Source organism: Dipodomys spectabilis, unplaced genomic scaffold, assembly GCF_019054845.1.
Source record: "Dipodomys spectabilis isolate Male_0828 unplaced genomic scaffold, ASM1905484v1 ptg000188l, whole genome shotgun sequence".
In the NCBI taxonomy this organism is placed as follows: domain Eukaryota; kingdom Metazoa; phylum Chordata; class Mammalia; order Rodentia; family Heteromyidae; genus Dipodomys; species Dipodomys spectabilis.
The window spans coordinates 5,670,416-5,689,589 of record NW_024870865.1 but is presented as its reverse complement, the minus strand read 5'-3'; positions in this window follow the sequence as shown (position 1 = coordinate 5,689,589).

Sequence of the window (19,174 nt, the reverse complement as noted above, 5' to 3'; positions counted from 1 at the left end):
AGGCCTGGAGGATCTGGACAACTCCAGATACCCAACTTGGAACTGATTGGCCCAGAGACACTCTGGAGTCATCTGAGAATGTTCGAGCACTGGAGATTGTGGGGGAAGGGGAGTGGAGAGGGAGTGGACAAGAGAGGCCCAGGTGCCAGGCACTGGTGGCTCATTCCTGTAATCCTAGCTACTCGGGAGGCTGAGATCTGAGGATCGCAGTTCAACGCCAGCCTGGGCAAGAAGGTCTGGAAAACTCTTATCTCCAATGAACCACCAGAAAACCGGAAGTGGCGCTGTGGCTCAAGGGGTAGAGCACTAGCCTTGAGCTGAAGAGCTCATGGACAGTACCCAGGCCCAGAGTTCAAGCCCCATGATGGACGAGAGAGAGAGAGAGAGAGAGAGAGAGAAGCCCAGGGTCATGATTGGGTCACCATACCTGTGAGGCCTTACAGCTTCAGAATGCAAATGTTTGGTCCAGCCCCACAGAAACTTGTCTGTCCTGCCCAGAACCCACCAGAGAGCAGGGGCTGCGTGGGGTTGGGAGAGGGTTGAGGTGTGTAGCATGTGGGTCTTCTAAGGGTCCCCAGCAAGCATGGGCCCACTGTCCACAGTGGTTCTGGTGCCTCTGTGCACCCTGCCTGCACCCCTCACCCCTTCCTTCCATGGCTCTCTGCATCCTGAGCACCTCTGATGTTCCAATACGCCCCACAAGGTAAAACCTTGTCCCTGGGCACTCTGGATCCAATCCAGTGAGGGAAGTGTCCAGAGAAGCCAGTAACACATCCATTCACGCAGCAGGTTGGGCCAGCAGCATGGCTGGCTCCCTGCCTCATGGTGGCTGTCGCTAAAGGCAGCGACCACAAAGCCGGCCTGGGCCCTGCCTTTCGTGCCTCTCAGCCACAAACGAAGCACTTTCCATGTTTTGGCTTTGCAGTTAAAGGATGCAGAGAAGCAGTAACGCAACCAACTCTTCGTAAATGTGTTTGGAGAGGAAGTGCTCCACCTTCCTGCACCCTGCCCACCTCCTCCGTGGAGCCTGTGTTCACATCCACGCGGGGGCCTTCTTGTGGTCAAGCCCAGCTGCTGTGTGGCTCCCCAGACACTGTCCCTTCCTCCCCGTCCTGCGGCCCTCCCAGGGGGTCTGGGCCAGTTCGCTCACAGGTGATCTTGAAGGTCTCTCAGATCCCACTGGTTAACACCAGGGCCTAGGAGCAGAGGGGTGACTTCCTCTGTCCCAGGGGTCCACAGGCGTGAGCAATGGGCTCCCTGATATGAGGAGAGGACAGAGCAAGGGGAGGGAGAAGGGGTAAAGGGGAAGGGAGGAGAGGAGTAAATAAGAGAATGGATGAGTGAGTACATGAATGGATGAACAGATGAATGAATGAATGCATGCATGCATGCATGAGTTTGGTGCTCAAGCAACAGAGGACAAGGTTAACTCTCAGAAGCTAAGACTTAGGGGGTCTGAGAGGCCAGTGCTGTAGGATGGGCAGTACTGGGTTGCTAGATTCCTCCTTTCTGCTTGAGAACAGGGCATCAGAAGTGGCTAGGAGCTTTCTGCCCCTCCACCCCGCCCCGCTTCCTCCCTTCCACACACACACACACACACACACACACACACACACACACAGCCCCAGTGCTGTGTGAACATGACTCCCCGTGGCTTGGAGAATGTAAATTTATTCTGCATTCCCGTGTCACACACTCGCCTTATCTGCATGTTCCAATTTCCAGAGTCAATATTAGGAGATGAATCTTGGGAGATTCTCTGTGTGTACTCAAGCTAATTCCTGCAGCAGGACGCATCAGACGCTCTTCGTGACACCTGTGCGCTTCCTGCACGGGGGGCAGAGGGCCACGGAGAGGGGGAGGGGGTGCTCCTGCGGCGACAGCGGGCCTGGGCAGGGGGCGGGGAGGAGGGCACCCGTGGCAGCAGCCTGAGCGGAGGGGGGCCTCCTCCTGTGAGTCGGAGGAGCAAGGCAGCCCACCTTGGTGCAATACTCCCAGGCCACAGGTGTGGAAACGGAGGCAGAGAACGGTTAAATAACTCCCCCAGCATCACCCACATAGGTGACAAACACGAAGACAGGATTTGCCATCAAGCAGTTGTCTCCTACATTCGTGACTTGAACACTACAATTAACCATTTCCAACAGCCCCCCAGGAGTAGGCTTCTCCAGGGGGTGCCCGGTGCAGACCACGTTCTGCTCTGGTCCCTGTTCACGTTTGGTCCCTGACACGCGGAAGGTGGCTGGGCAACAGTGAAATCTGACCTGCGCCTCCAGCATCGTTCATGTGGTGCCCTCTCTCTGCGACACGGCTTCCTTCTCTCCTCCATTCAGGGAACTCCTACTCAGGCATCAGTACCCTGGGGCATCATGAAACCTGCACTCAGTGCTCTGGGGTGTTCATCTCCTGGTTCTGACCAGGGGCATCTGAGACCAAAGACAATGTCTCGTCTCCACACGCCATGACTTATTCTGAGACTCAGGCCAGCCTGGAGAACCAGGGGACCCCTTAGACGCCCCCCTTCCGCCAATCCCTCCTTTCCCTTCTCTGTTCCCCACTGCACCCTCCACCACCCACACCTGCAGGGTGGCTGTGTCATCTACACATTCCACAACGCAGGTGTGGTTCCACGGTGCTCCTTCCTGGAGCCTTGCCTCTTCTGCTCTGTGGTCTCCAGGGGCTGATCTATAGGCCAAATTGAAGGACCCCCACACCCTTTTCCCTAGCTTTAAGGTAGGTTTGGGCAGCAGGGAGCCCAGGCAGGAGAGAAGATAAAAAGAGAAATAAGGACAGAGTGTTTATTCCCCCGGCTCCAACCTAGTTATAACCTAGTGCTAGTACTGTCCCTAGACTATGAGACATCACACACACACACACACACACACACACACACACACACACACACACACGCACGCACACGGCCCCTCCTCCCAGCTTCTCCACACAGCCTCTCCCTCAGCTCTCTCAAGCTCTGGTTTCTAATCATCGCTCATCGCTGGCCTCCCATTGGCTGACGGTGGTGACAGAGCCCCTCTCCTGCTTGATGTCTGGGGAACACACTACTTCTGAGGTCTCTACTCCTTGGCCACCCCCTTTCTAAATTCTCAAATTACCTAATCTGACGGAGCCATTTCGTCCGTTCCCCGCCGAAGCCTACCCAGAGACACTGCTACCCGCCTCCCTTCCAGCTCCTCCTCCATCCCCCTCTTCCGTCCTCACACTGAACTTCTCACTCTCTGGAATCTTCTGCTTCCCCGGGTCCCCTCTGGAGCCAGGGTGATTCCTTCGTCCTCAGTGGAGCAGAGCAGGACACACGCGAGCTCATACTCTGTCCATGCACACTCAGCCTTGCTCCCGGCCAAAGCCATCCGAGGCTGGGATTGTTCAGCCTTGAATCACGTTGACTTTTAAATGCCTGAACATGGCATTTCCCAAAGTAGGATCAGACCTCACACATTCAGGAGGTGTTGACAGTCGGCAGCTCGGTGAAGACGGATGACATGCGCCCAGCTCTCCTCATCTTGCCGGGCACCACGGCTCCAGGTTCCAGTTCGGCCATGGGCCCTGGCCAGCCCCGTGGCCCTCACTCACTGGAGGCCTCCAGGCCCGGGGAGCCCCAGTGCATGGCCCGACTCCAGGGTCATTCTCCCACACAGCACAGCCACCGATCCCTGCCTCACGCCGCCCCCTTCCTAGCCATTGAGATTCCGACCCAGCCAAGCCCTGGCCTGGCCTCCTGTGTCTGAGGCAGAGCCCAGCGTCAAGAACAGTGAGAAGGCCAAGCCCAGGCTCGCCTCTGTCACACACACACTCATCACGTGACTTTGACGGGCTGTGCCCCTACTGTGTGTCTCAGTCTCTCCACGGTCCTGCGGTTCTTCGTCCTGAGCTCCCCTTCCCCAGGAGCAGGTCACCCTCCACGCCTGGTGATGAGATGTTCAGGTTAAATCGGTACAGTTCCTGTGGATAGCCATCTCTCTGGGAGGTGAGAAAAGAAAAGAGGATGTCAGCTGGCTGTGGCTCGTAATTACTATGATCAGAAAGAAAATGACACGGCCTCATGCTCCGCTCTGCTGGGCTGACCGCAGGGCGTGTCAGGGACCTGCATAACTCACTCTACCTTGCTGAGTAAGAGACAATAAAAATGAGTCCCCTGCTCTGATAAGGGATATGTGTGTGTGTGTGTGTGTGTGTATATAAAATCATTGTGTTGAGGTAAAAATTCTTCTACTCTATTTTTATCATGTCTATATATAACACACATATATAATACGTAAAACTTTTTTTTATTATGTTGTTAAAAAATCATTCTATTCTGTTAGGTGTTAGTGGCTCCGGCCTATAATCCTAGATACTCAGGAGTCTGAGATCTGAGGATCATGACTCAAAGCCAGCCCATGTAGCAAAGTCTCTGAGACTCTAATCTCTAGTTAACCACCAAAAAGCCAAAGTGGAGCTAAGGCTCAAGTAGGAGAGCACTAGCCTTGAGCAAAAAAAAAAGCCCAAGAACAACACTCAGGCCCCTGAATTCAAGTATGTTCCAGTACTAGTACAGACACACACACACACACACACACGTACACACACACACACACTCCTTCTATTCTTAGCTTTTCCAGACTTTTTTTTCATAGAAGAATGTTGGAGTCTATCAGTGATTTTATTTCTACATCTAGTGAAATGTTCATGTGATTCTTGCCCTTGAGTTTACTTGTATGCTGTATTATGTCTATTGATTACATATGTGGAATCAACCTGGGGTTAAACGAACTGGATTGTGTTATATGGTCTTTTTATTATTGAATTCGATTAGCAGGTATTTAATTGAGGAGTTTTGCATCTTTTCATCAAGAGGATTGGTCTACAGTTCTCTTTTTTTGGGGGGAGGGGGTGGTTGGTCAGCTGTGGGGCTTGAATTCTGGGCTTGGGCCCTGTCCCTCAGCTCTTTAGCTCAAGACTAGCGCTCTACCACTTAAGCCATAGCACCACTTCTGGTTTTCTAGTGGTTTATTGGAGATAAGAGTCTCACGGACTTTCCTGCCCAGGCTGGCTTTGAACCATGATCCCCAAATCTCATCCTCCTGAGTAGCTAAGATTATAGGCATGAGCCACCGATGCCCAGCTACAGTTCCCTTTTTTGTTGTTGCTGTTTCCTTGTCTAGTTTTGGGATGAGTATAATGGTGACTATTGAATGAATATAATGTTGAATCCTCTCTTACAACTTTATGGAAAGGTCTGAAGAACATTGGTGTTGGTTCTTTAGAGATCTTGTAGAAATTAGTTATAGATGCAGTGGGTCCTTGACTTTTCTTTGTTGCTGTTTAAATCTTATTGTTTACACACCTGTTAAAACATGGTTTATTCCCTCTTGATTCAATTTTGATGAGTTGAGATTATCCAGAAATGCATCCATTTCTACTATATTGTCTAGTTTATTTGAGTCAAGGCTTGTGAAATATTCCTTCACAACCTTCAGGTTCTCACTTGTATTTGTTGTGAAATCTCTATTTTTCATCCCTAATTTTATCTACTGGGGTGATTTCTTCTTTCTGTTTCATTAACTAAGACTTACCGATTTTGTTTACAGTTTTGAAGAACCAATGTTTTGTTTTAATACTTCCTGGTACAGTTTTTCTAGTCCAAATTTAGTTGCTTTCTACCCTGACTTTTATTGTTTCTTTCCATCTACTGGTTCAGGATTTAGCTTGTTCTTGTTTTTCAAGAGCTTGAGGTATAATATTTGAGTATTGATGTATGCCCTTATAGCTATAGACTTTCCTATTCATCTTGCCATTTCTGTGTCCCAAAGGCTCTAGTTAGCTGTGTTTTCATGTTTATTAAATTCTAGGAACTTTTCTATTTCTCCTCCTACTTCTTCAATGACCCACTAATTCAGCAATATGTTAGTTAATCTCCATAAGTTTGGACATTATTCTGTGATTTTTTTTGCTGCTAATCTCTAATTTTATTCTATAATGGATACAAAGGGTTATTTCATTTTTTTGGAGACTTTGCTGAGAATTGTTTTATGTCATAGAACGGGATTTAATTTGGAGACTCTTCCTCAGGCTGCTTGGAAGAATATATATCGTACAGCTTCTGGATAAAATATTTAATAAATACCTGTTAAGTCCAATTGGTCTGTAGTGTCATTTAAATCTTAGTTGTTTTGCTGGGATTTTTTGTTTTTGTCTTTTTTTTTCCAGGATGACCAATCTATTGGTTAAGGTAGAGTATTGAAGTCCCCAGCTACCACTGTTAGGGTCTATGTGTGTTTTGAAGTCCAATAATGTTTAACAAAGGTAGGTGCCCTGCCATTTGGCACATAGATTTTTTAAAATTATTTTTGATGAGTTTTTATTAATATGAAGTAACTTTGTTTCTTCTGACTAATTTTCATTTGAAATACACTTTGTCAGATATAAGTATAAATACTCCTGGCCTACTTTCAGGATCTATTTGCTTGGAGAACATTTTTCTCAATCTCTCCACTAAACCAATGTTTGTTTTTGTCAGAATGCATTTGTTTCTTGTATACAACAGATGGTTGGGTTTGTCTTTTGATCCAGCTTGCCATTCTATGGGGTATGTGTGTGTGTGTATGTGTGTGTGTGTGTGTGTGTGTGTGTGTGCGTGCCCACACACTAGTCCTTGGGTTTAAACACAGGTTCTGTGTGCTGTCTCTGAGCTTTTTTCCCTCAAGGGTGGTGCTCTATCACTGAGCCACAGTTCAACTTCTGGTTTTTTGGTGGTTAATTGGAGATAAGAGTCTCATAGACTTTCCTGCTTGAGCTGGCATTGAGCCATGATCCTCAAATTTCAGCCTCCTGAATAGCTAAAATTAGAGGCATCAGTCACCATCACCCAGCTATTCTGTCTTTTGATTGGAGAATTGAGTTTATTGATAGTAAGTGTTAAAATCGAAAGGTATATAGTAGTTCCTGGCATTCTCCCTAAGATTTTAGTTTTGCATTCTTTCTTGGTCCTAATTTTTTTTTTGGGGGGGGGGTCCAGTCATGGGGCTTGTACTCTGAGCCTGGCGCTGTCCCTTAGCTCTTCAGCTCAAGGCGAGCGCTCTACCACTTGAGCCACAGCACCACTTCCGGCTTTTTTCTTTTTGCTTATGTGGTGCTGAGGAATCGAACCCAGGGCCTCAGGCATGTAAGGCAAGCGCTCTACCACTGAGCCAACTTCCCAGCCTGGTCCTAAATTTTTTACATATTTGATAAAAATTCACCAGTAAAACCATCTATACCTAGAGCCTTTTTTTGAGAATGTTTTTAGCTATAAATTCCACTTTTAAAGTAGATATTATAAAGTCTGCTCCGGGAAGAAGGAGCAGACTCCTCCCTCCTCTTGGCTAAGTCTCCTCCCAGTACCTGTATCACCTAGGTAACTGGCATACCTGGAGGTAGTCATCCGCCCCTCCTCTGAAGTCATATCCTGGGCTGCCTCTGGTCATGCCTCCTATGGGACTGTGGGAGGGTCCCAGGCTCTAAGGTCACATCCACATCCAGTGCTACCATACCTTCCTTTACCAGGCCACACCTTCTCCCTGCACCTTCCCTAATTTAGAGTGGGCAAAACAGCCCTCCAGCCCCAGATATATATAGATATAGATAGATAGATAGATAGATAGATAGATAGATAGATAGATAGATAGATAGATAGATAGATAGATAGATAGAGATAGATTTGGGTTATCTCTCCTTTTTTGTTGCTGTTGTTTTGGTAGTGCTGGGTCCTTGTACATACTAGTGCTAAGCTATTTCACCATTCTTTCTTTCTTTCTTTTTTTTTTTTTTTTTTGTCGGTCGTGGGGCTTGAACTCTGGGCCTGGGTGCTGTCCCTCAGCTCTTCAGCTCAAGGCAAGTGCTCTACCACTTGAGCTACAGCGCCACTTCCAGTTTTCTGGTGGTTTATTGGAGATAGGAGTCTCACGGTCTCTCCTGCCCGGGCTGGCTTTGAACCGTGATCCTCAGATCTCAGCCTCCTGAGTAGCTAGGATTACAGGCGTGAGCCACCAGCGCCCAGCCACCATTCTATCTCCACTTGAAAGACCAGAAGTTTGTGTCTGCCAAGGAATCTCTACATTTCCTCTATATAATAAAACTTAATGACATTAAGTTGTTAATAATAGCCATTTTTCTAATACTGTGAATGTTGCTATTGCCTTTCTCACTCTTGACCTTTAAGACTCTCCTGCTCTCTACATAAGTAATCCAGTTCTTTGATTCATTTATCTTACCCATTGCTTCCCTGTTGATTTATTTACCGAAATCTTCCATTTTAACCCATGTGTGTCCTTGTTACCAGCAGTCTAAGGTCTCGTCTTGTTCTCTCATCTGGAGTCAAGATCAAAGAATTGAGCCAAGAGACGGGAGTACATTTGCAAAACAACAAACTTTATTTTGTTCAAAAGCAGAAGTAGACTGTCAAGAGAGACAGTGGGCTAGAATTAAGAACTCCAGAGCCCTGTGCCTTGGACTAGTTCCTTTTATATTCTCTAAGTAGGATTTTGAAGACATTTCCTATTGGGAGTGATTAAGCTAATTGGAGTCTGACTGACAGCTCTGAGTTACATAATTCAAGCCATACCATTTGTGTGCTGAATGCTCATTCCTGGGTTTTTAATCAGATGCATGAGATGCAAGTAATATTCATGAGCTGTTAAATAGGGGAAAATGCTAAAAAGGCTTTTAGAGCTCACAATTGGACAAGACTAGATATGCTTTGGGGACTGGCTAGAACTACTCATCTCTCCTCACCCTTTTGCAAGTTACAGACAACCACAAGGTAAGGTGATAACCACAATGGGGGCATTTGGGGGAGTTTGGAGACATTCCAAGGCACACCCTTCTTGTGTCCCCCCCCCCCCCGCCCACGTCTGTGGGCAGTTTCCTGCCTCACCTTCACCTCTGAAGAGCACTGGCCTTGCAAAGCCAATCCTTTAGGCTGCAACATCCATCCCCCTTCTTCTGACTTTTCCCATAGAGGTCTACAGGTTTCCTTCCCACCTTCCTACCTCTTCATCAGAAGTACTTGGCCAGGGTTTAGCAGACACCCGGTTTAGCACACACCTAGTACTGAGCATGTGACTCTGTCCCAGGCAGCCAATAACTTCCACTCGTCCAGATAGATTCAGTGAGAGGCCCAGGGATGAGCACAGGGCCTGGGCAATTCTCAGAGTGAGCCAGCTGGTTCTGATGGAAGCAGGAAGAGGCTGTTGCTTTTCTTCAAGGCCGCTGAACTGCTGAGGCTGAGTATGAGTTTCTGGAAGCCCCTTATGAAACTGCTATCTGGGAACAAAGGCAATGCAGAGATGAAAAGGAGGAGAAAAGAGACATCAAGGCAAAGCATGTATCTACCCGCTGTGGTTTGAGTCTGGAATGGCCCCAAAAGCCTGTGTGGAAAAGGCTTGGTCTCCAGATCAGATCTACCAGGAGGTGGTGGAACTTGGAAGAAGATGAGGATTCATTGAAGCCATGTCCTCGCAGGGGACGGTGGGACTCTTGTTCCTCCTCACTGAAGTGAAGGAGGTTCTTGAACATTGTGTGTGAGCAGTGTGGTACACCACAATGTACTAGGCCCCCACAGGTGGGAAAGAGAAGCACTTCCTCCCTCTCTGTCTGAGACTGGTTGACATCCACATCCCATAATGAAGTCATGAAAATTGACCAGCAGGAAACATACACGTACTCTGCTGCCAGGGCTCTTGAAGTGGGGCTGGGGCTATTTGGGGAGCAAGATGCCTGCATGGGTGGAGCCTCCTCCATATCTGCACAGATCAGCCTCCCAGGTGCTAGAGTCAGAGATTCCTTCGCTGATTCCTCCTTCCTGCCTGCCTCTCTTCTCCTCCCCTCTGTAAGTAATCTGTGCAGGCACAGATCCTGAGGTGAAGACCAGACTTCAGGGCAATGAGGACATATCCTGGGTGGAAGCTGCTCTTGGAAGAGAAGTGCACTAGTGTAATGGAGCTTTCAGCTCAAGGCGGGAGGGGGGAGCGGGAAGTGGGGGAAACTGGACATAGACACTAATCAAGGAATCACCAGAAGGATCTTCTTACTTGTGCAGCATGGAACCATGTGTTGCCAAGACAAAAAGGCTTAGGGAGACTGAGGGAGGCCCCCCCCCAACCCCACCCTCAGGTCTAGACTGGTTAAGCTAGAATCCAAAGGGAAGACATTTGCATTTGGGGGTGGTACAAAGGCCCTGTGGATGGATATCTGGGTACAGCCATGAAGAACTCTTAAGACCAGCGTGGCTGGGGAGGTAGGGGGAGAGGGGGAGTGGGAACCTGTGAACGGAGGCTGGGAGGAGGAGAAAAGGCCAGATTGCAGGACTACAAAGGGCACATTGTCCCAGGAAGAGCAGAATCCCATTCAAATGTCTGAAGTGGAGTCCAAAAGGCAGGGAATAGAATTGTTAGGATAAGCATTAAGTTCCTTGAGGGTATGGGATGGAAGAAGGAGTGGAGCCAGTAAAGTCTGAAAGAGAGAGCCGTGGCTTGGGGGGGACAGAGCTGACACCAGAGGGACAGGAATGGCTCCCTCTGTGTGACTCCTTTGACTCACATTTATGGGCATACGGGACACCTACGGTGGACATCCATCCAGTCCAGGGGGTAGAGCCAGCGGGGCCCTTGTAGGCTGACCAGGCTTACCAAGAGAGTGGGTGGAAATAGCCAATGTCTCTAGAGGTCTGGGCTTCCATACAACATTCTCCACCTTCATGTGGCCACAGCAAGAGCCAAGGCCAGCCCAGACTCAAGGAGTGGACAGACTCCACTTCTGTGTAGGGAGAGCTAAAGGCATTGTGAGGGGCCTGGACGCAGGGAGAGACTGGGGCTCTCTACCACAAGGAAGTCATTACAACATCACGCTGAGTCTCACAGAGGATAGCGATTTGTTCAAAGTCACACAGTTTCTCACGGGCAGTGTAAGGTTTGAACCCCGGTCTATGCCTTCCTCAAGACGCTAGTACGTCTTAAAAGCTATGAGTAAATCAGGGCCCTGGGCCTCCAGCAGGGACAGGGTCTACGATGCACTGAGCCTTCGGCTCCATCCAGGGGATATAGCAAAGAGTAAGAACTGAATCCCCATCCTTGTGCAAAGATACATGGTAGCTGTGTAGGGCAGACATTTTCCTGGTCAGCTCCAGGCCCAGCTCTCTGCCAAAGAGAGATTCATTCATTCATTCTTCCACCCATTCAATAAACACCATCTTGGAAAGACCCCTCTAGGCCTGCCCTGCCCTGCCATCTGTCATTAAGACTCAACTCAGGCATCCTCACCACCTCCAGGAAGGCCTCCTTGATCCTCAGTGACAGTTGCCTTTCCACTGTGCTTCTGAAGGTCCCCAACATGCCAATGGAGGAGCAGGGTGGCATTCTCTGGATGTCTCCCACCCAGGACCATGCCCAGGGTTCCATGTGGGAGCCAGATGCTCCTAGCAGACAGAAGTCAGGTCTTAGTCTCTGTCCTGTAGACTGGAAAGTTTGAATGCTTCCCTTGCCTTGGCCAAGGTGGAGCTCACAGTAGGAGCTCTCACAGATGCTGCAGGAGAGGAAGAAGGAAAGTAGGGGCGGGGGGGGGGGGAGCCCCAGTAGGTAGCTTGCTTCAGAGGCAGAGAAGAAAATTGGCAATTAGCAGGTTGTGGGAAGGAGGACATCAGAAAAGATTCGGCATTAGAGACGGTGTCACGTGACCACGAGCACGTGAGGAGCTCGCCGCTCCGCACCCTGAGCAGTTCCAGAGCTTCCTGGCACTAAGCATTTCCCTGTGGTCAAGTCATCCTGTCTCTTCTAGGTAAGCAGTGTTTGTTTCTGCCATCCAGAGGACCACAGGCCCACCTTCACCAAGGATGTTTGAGGCCCGGCTTCTCCCAGGTGTCTCCTTCCTTGGCCCCAGGGTATCTCTTACCTGCCCTCCCTCATAGGGATTGAACCCAGGCAGGGTGTCAAGCTTCCTAGGTCAGTGTTCTACCTCTTACACCGTGCTCCCAGCTCTTTCGTTTGTGTTTGGTTTGGTTTGGGGAATGAGGTCTCACTCACTTGAATTTGCCATCTTCTGCCTCTGCGTTCAGAGTAGCTGGAATTCCAGCTGTGTACTACCATACTTGTCTAGCCCCAGTGGATTCTTTACAGTTGTCTTTCCCACTGTTTAATGACTTTTCCTGTTAGATTAAGCCATGTCATGTCAAGTGCCTCCTGTTTAACTTCCTATGAGGTGGCTCTCGTGCTGGAACCCAGATGGGTGCAGCAGCATCTCTTTCCCCGGGCTCAGTGAGAAGTGTCTTCATGGGCTTACAGTCCCAAGCCCATAGACATTGAGCTGTAAATATCTGCAGTCTTGACTGGAGCTAGTCAACCTTTTGATCCTGTTGAAGGATATCCAGTGAGTTGGAACGTGAATATTTTTCTAGAGAAAAAAAAAAAAAACCACAAAACTATTGAACCACATAGACTTGAAGGGTAGCAGCTATGAGAGCAATTTGACTTAAGTAGCCTAAGGCTATCTGGGAGGGAACAAGCAAGCACACTAATTCCTGTGCTGCGAGGTTCAAAGCTCTTAAGACAGTCAGGAAGGTCCGGATCACTCTGATGAAGGCTCAGGGGTAGCAAAGACAAAAGTCTGCGGAGATGAGACCTCACTGGGAGGGCAAAGGAAGAGGTTGAAGTATTGAGGAAGTCAATATTAAAGAACGAATAGGGCATGTCTGTCCTGTCGAAGGAGCACATTGGTTCCTAAGCACTTCTATGCATGAATTTTTTGGCCTAGAAGCAGTCTTCAGTAGTCAGATGGGACTATGTCTCCTTTAAAAGATGAGAAAACAGGTACTTGGGCTAAGAGGAAACGACTCACACGGAGTCGTATACTGAGTCAATAACAGATCAAATGCAAGAAGTAGCTCTCTTGCTCCTTCATATATATTTCTAAGCCAGTCAGGAGCTTACTGGCATAAACACTTTGCAGGCATGAAAATCATGATTGATAACATTTTAATTAAAAATTACAATAAACACAAGAATAGCTGCTGCTCCTGGGCAGCCAAGCCAGATGCTTTAAATCCTCACAACCCGAGCAGTGCTTGTCCTTATTTTAGATTAGGACACCAAGGCCTGGAAAAGGGACATCTTTGGCCCCTGGTCACATGGCTTATAGACAATGAAGCTGAGCTTTGAAAGCAGGCAGTTCGGCAATGCACACCTAAAGCATTCAGTCTGCTAGGCACACTTCTTAGGAGACTTGCAAAAACAAAAACAAAAATGGCTATTCCACAGGCGGCAACAGCCTTGAGGTGAATGGCACCGCATCTAAGATGACAGACCTATTCTTTGTCACAGATCAACCAACAAACACCTGCTCCTGGTCCCCTGGCGTGGACAGTGAGGTTGTGGTTGGTCCTGATTTGAGATAGAACATTTCACTACATTGCAAGTCTTCTCTATCTTGAGCGTCAGGATCAAAGATCTCTCCCTCTTGGGTTCCAGAGCCGTGGGACATCCTATGGTCTCCCTGATAGGTGGATGTTAAATTCAACATGAAAGGAGATATGACAACGTAAACAGGACTCAAGAAACAAAGGACCTCTACTTAATTTGCCATTCCATTTCTAAGTGACTCCATGTTCTTGACCACATATATATATCTGAAGGAAGCTAGAAGGAGGGCACAGAATCAGAGGGAAACCAGGGAAAATATACATCAGAAGGGCCCCTCAGCTGCCCTGGACATGGATGAAAATGAACTAAGCAACTCAAGGGCAGCAATGGGAGGGAGGGAATGAGAGGGAACAGCTTATACGAAGCAAAAGGAAAGAAATGTACTTATCATCCGATGTGGAAGAAATAGTTGTAGTGTCAAAGCTCCTAGAATTCACAAACTTTATAGACCATGATAATGACCATTTGCCTTGTGAAGGTTAAAATGTGTTTGTGACTTTAACTAAGTACCACTATCCCATAATACTGTGAATTTTATGTAATCATTTAATCTCAATTAAAAAAAGAAAGATGATGTGGCATCCTATCCACCAATGGTTTGCTCAGTGATGCTCACAGCATCGTTCCTGTTGAGATGCAGATACTCAGAAGTGAAAGACAGAGGCGGGCACATTTCCTCCAACTAAAAAGATGGGCTCGGAGGGCAGGTGATAGGTGATGAGCCACAGGGCTGCACTGGCCAATAGGCTTACTCAGACATGGCAGCCTCTGTACTCTATTGGAAGGCACAAGGCAGGGAGGAAACAGAGGCAAAGCTCCTCCTCCCTGGAGTAGAGCTGCTGGTCAGAGACGCAGAGGCATTCCCGGGCTGAGGGACTGTACTGCTCCCACCTCCTCTTCTCACCTGCTTTCATTTCCCCAGACTATAAGGAGCTCTCCACCAGCTCCCCGGAATGTCTCCATCCTGTGGTTTTCCAACACATATCCTCACTCTCCTATTTATATTTTCCCCCTCTTTTCCACAACTTTAAATGTCAAGTGTCTCTTCTAGAAGCACTGAACTGCGATGGAGAGGATTAGGTGATATTTTTAGCCTGTTCAAAGATCTCCTGGAGTGAATGGGAGTAAACAGATCCCCTGGGAGGCATGCTGACTCCTCTCTCTTCACCCTCCCCACCCCTCCTCCTTCTCCTTCTCACCTCTGCAAACACTAGCCTGGCAGCTCTCCACTCCCAGCAAGGGAGTTAGCCCATCCACTGGGGCCAGCTCAGCAGAATTCAGTTCCCTCTTTAGCCCGAATCTGAGGCAAGTTTCCAATGAGAGGCTCCAGTTTCCTGGGAAATTAAAGGGAAGAGTCTTATGGGATGAATACAGGAGGCCTCTCTTCCTTTGGAATGAGTCCAGCAGCAGATTCTCTGTGGCATCACTTTGGAAGTCACCCACATCACCCACAGAGCCTCTGGGCCGCATGAGAAGACTCTGGGTAGGAAAGCGTCCACAGCAGGACGTTAAAACTGGCTGACAGAAGCTCGATGGAGGCTTATTAACTTTTAATGTGAACAGCCAAGGCTGCTTAAATATTTAGAAGTACAATTCATCACTTGAAAGGTCAGTTAGGGCTGCAGAGGGACGTCAGTCAGTCTTCTGATCGTCCTAACTTGGACTCAAACCTTTCAGAAGTCTGGAGTCCATACCTGTTCATGATACCATTTCCACCTCCAAACTAACTGAGGGGTTAGCTATTTTACACACACACACACACACACACACACACACACACACACACACACACACACACACACAGGGAAAAGCAAGGATTATCACACTGAATCAAAGTTGGGTTTGTTTTTTTTTGGTTTTTATTTTTTCCCAGTCCTGGGGCTTGAACTCAGAGCCTTGGCACTGTTCCTGGGTCTCTTTTGCTCAAGGCTACCCACTGTACCATTTGAGCCACCGTGCCACTTCTGGCACAAACAAACAAAAAGAATAGGGAAAGACATGCCATGCAAATATAAAAAGCCAAAGCAATTCTATTAACATTCTTGACTTCAGGCCAAGGACATTAAAAAAGATCAAAAAGAACATTTTGTGAAAAAGGGGATCAATTCAGCTATGGTATATTTCTAACTGGATGTTTAAATCAGACCACCAAATGACAGATCTATAAAAACCCATGAAGCAAGAACTAAAAACATGAAAAGGTGAAGTGAGTTTGTGTTGTCAGTCAGTCTATAGACTTGAACAAGACCAGCTTGAGCTAATTGATATTTATAGAGCAGTTGGTCCATCTGTGTGGGAGGATACAGATTCTTTGCAAACACACATGAAATATTCACTAAGACAGACCATGTGTTGAACTATAAAGTAAGTATCAAAACACTCTTTTAGAGGAGTCGTACCCCACAGATCATGGGCCTTACACACAGCACAACTGAACCAATCAGTCACAAACAGGTAACTGTTGTGTTCATTACTTTTTCATCACTGGGACCAAAGGACTGACATTTTGCTCCTGGTTTCGGAGCATTCCTCCCCTGACTATTTGGGAAGATCATAGTAGAGCCTGTGGAGAGAGCAGTTTACCTCAAGATGGATAGCAAATCAGAGACAGGAGAAGGAACTGGAGATTAGGTATAACCTTTTATAATATCCCTCTAGACCCCACCACCACCACCTTCTAAGCTTTCTTAGAACCTTCCAAAATGGCATTACCAGCTGGGGACCAAGCACTTCGCTCATATTCAGTTGACATGTCATATTCAAACCATCATATCTGTGCGTTTCCTACATTTATGGAAAGGAAACAATTCCATCCAAGTAACTTATGAGTCAACGAAGAAATCACAAGCAGCAATCTTTAAATATTTTAAACTGAAGCTGGGGACCCATTGGTCACTGCCTATAATTGTAGCTACTTGGGAGGGCTGAGATCTAAGGATTGCAGATTGGAGCTAGCTCAGGTAGACAAATTCAAGAGACTCTTATCTCCAATTAACTATCATGAAGCCAGAATTGAAGGCCCAGTGAAAGAGAGCCAGCCATGGGGGTGGGGGGAGGGGGTGGTTGAAAGGCAGTCAAGAGCTGGAGGCCCTCTACTGGCAAATTTTTGAAAAATGCACAAAAATGCACTAAATCACAATTTGTTAATTTTTTAAGTAATAAAATGCTAACGAATGAGAAATTTAACCCTTAAATAATACCTAAGCTGTGTGTGTGTGTGTGTGTGTGTGTGTGTGTGTGTGTGTGTGTGTGTGTGTGTGTGTGTGCCTAAGCTTTTTCTTCCAATGATTTTGGGGTAAAAAAAGCTAACTTGGGACTGGGAAGGTGGCTCAGTGGTAGAGCACTTGCCTTGCATGCTCGAGGCCCTGGGTTCGATTCCTCAGCACCACATAAGCAAAAAGAAAAAAGCCGGAAGTGGCGCTGTGGCTCAAGTGGTAGAGCGCTAGCCTTGAGCTGAAGACCAGGCCCAGAGTTCAGGCCCCACGACCGGACCCAAAAAAAAAAAAAAAAAAAGCTAACTTAAATTCTGAGTAAGGAGAAGGAATAATGTAATAAATATGAGAATTAAAACCATTTTTCTGATAAGAGACAACTGACAGAGAAAAAAATCTATACAGCCAAAACTGAGACTTTGAAAAGACTAATAAAATACATAAACTTTTCATGAAACTGATCAGAGAGAAGTTTCAAATCACAAGTACTAAGTATAGAAAAGAGACATTACTACAGACCCTTCCAACACAGAAGTATAGTAAGAAAATATCCCAGAACATGTCAACAAATTTGTCAACTTAGAAGAAATGGACACCTTTTTTAAAGACACACAAAATCACCAAAACAAACCCAGGAAGAAATAGAAAAAAAATCTTAATCCTGTACCTATGCACAAATTGAATTTCTAACTTAAAAAACCTTTCTCACAAAGGAAAATCCATGCCCAGGTTAATTCATGGATAATTCCAACCACTATTTAGATAAGAAATGATAACTCTCTTCCATGCATTCTTTCAGAAAATGGAGGAGAGAGAACTTCTTAACTCTTATGTTTTCAAGACAGCATGACCTTGATAAGAAAAAATCAAAGAAATTTCTAGAAAAGCACACTGCAGACCATTTAATGCTCTTCATGAATGTAGGTGGAAAACTCAGAACCCTGAGAGAATAGGGAAGCAGGCAGGGCAGAAAAAACTAAGGTGACCTCTACCACTTCAACTTCATATTCTCTCTCTGCATTTAGATTTGGGGTAATTATTTGAGGAAATGAAAAATAAAATGTATATAAAAACCAGTCAACAAATTCTAAGTTCCCTTCTGCCAAGAGTTCAGTGCAGTTGCACCCGAGATGCTAAACCAATGTCCTGAACTCCATCTCTTGGGCTCAGACTCATGTTCCCCTCCCTGTATAAAGTACTCTGGGGACAGGAGGCAGGTGCCTGAGCTCATAAAACAAACTGACAGCCAGTCTGAATCTCACTGTTTACTCAACATCCTACTGGATTATACTAACTTGAGAGACAAGAGATGAAGCCTACACAATGCTGGGACAGAACAGATAGAACAGGATCACAAACCTAAACTCATCACATAAAGCATGGAGGCTTGCATGGGCTCAGCCCACTACTGAGGGAGTCTCAGTTCCACAGTGGTCCAGATACAAATTAAGACCAACTTGTTCATTCTCTGGGGCCCAGATCCTCCTTGCTGCCTCCTTAGCCTCTGGCACTGGTGTGGGGCCTCTGGACTTCCTACAAATCAACAGGTGCTAACTCTTTTCCACAACCAGAAATACCTTTCACACTGAACTGCTGTCCTGTCCCTGCAGCTCTGAGCCACCGTTGAAACAGTAAAAGACATCCATTTCCCAGGACCGAGCTGAGAGGCCAAAGTCAAGGCAATGGGAGAGGTGGGGTACAGGGAGGCGATGGCACCGTGGCATTATGGCTGTTGTCTCCCACAGCACTTCTCTGCTGTCATAGCAAGCGTTTTCTGAGTAACTGCAGACTTACATTTAATGAAGACTCATTAGGCAAGAGATCAACCATGCTTCTCGAAGCCTCTGCCCACTGAGGGGCAGATGAGCCCAGTGAGAAGCAGGGAAAGATCCGGTTAAAATTAGCTACCAACAGATGCTGAACTCAGTGGCTTCAGCCAGCCTCTGTTGTGAGGAAGGGGTCTTCTGTAATGAAGTGGTTCTCTCTGGGAAAACCAAATAGAGCTCTATAGTCACTGGGTCAGGATTATACCAAGGTGCAGCAAAGGGTGGGTAATCAGTGATGGTGACTGAGACCTCTGCTCTAAGCACCCAAGATGGTCTGGGTCTCTGTCCACGAGTGTGAAGTCCCTAAGGAAATGCCCAGGGAACATACCCAACAGCTGACCAGCTGTGGCCTCAGGCAGCTACCTCTGTGGCCTGCTGTAAAAAGGGTGTAACAATGGGTCCTCAGCCAGGGCTTGTTCAAGAGGCCCTGCTGGGAAGGAGGGCCTGGCACCGAGGAGGGGCCTGTGAAGGTGGCCTTATTGCACCTGCTAAATACACCAGCATACCTCTTCTCATTCCATTCCCCCAACCATCCATACCCAGGGATGTAATTTCCATGTCACAGATGGGAAATGAAGGCCCAGCAAGCTTAGCTAGTGACAGACAAAGGGTAGCTGGTCTGGATTTCAAGCCTAGGTGTGCCCGTGCCTCTTATCTCCCTTCTTGCTACTCAAACTGGTCCCTGGACCCA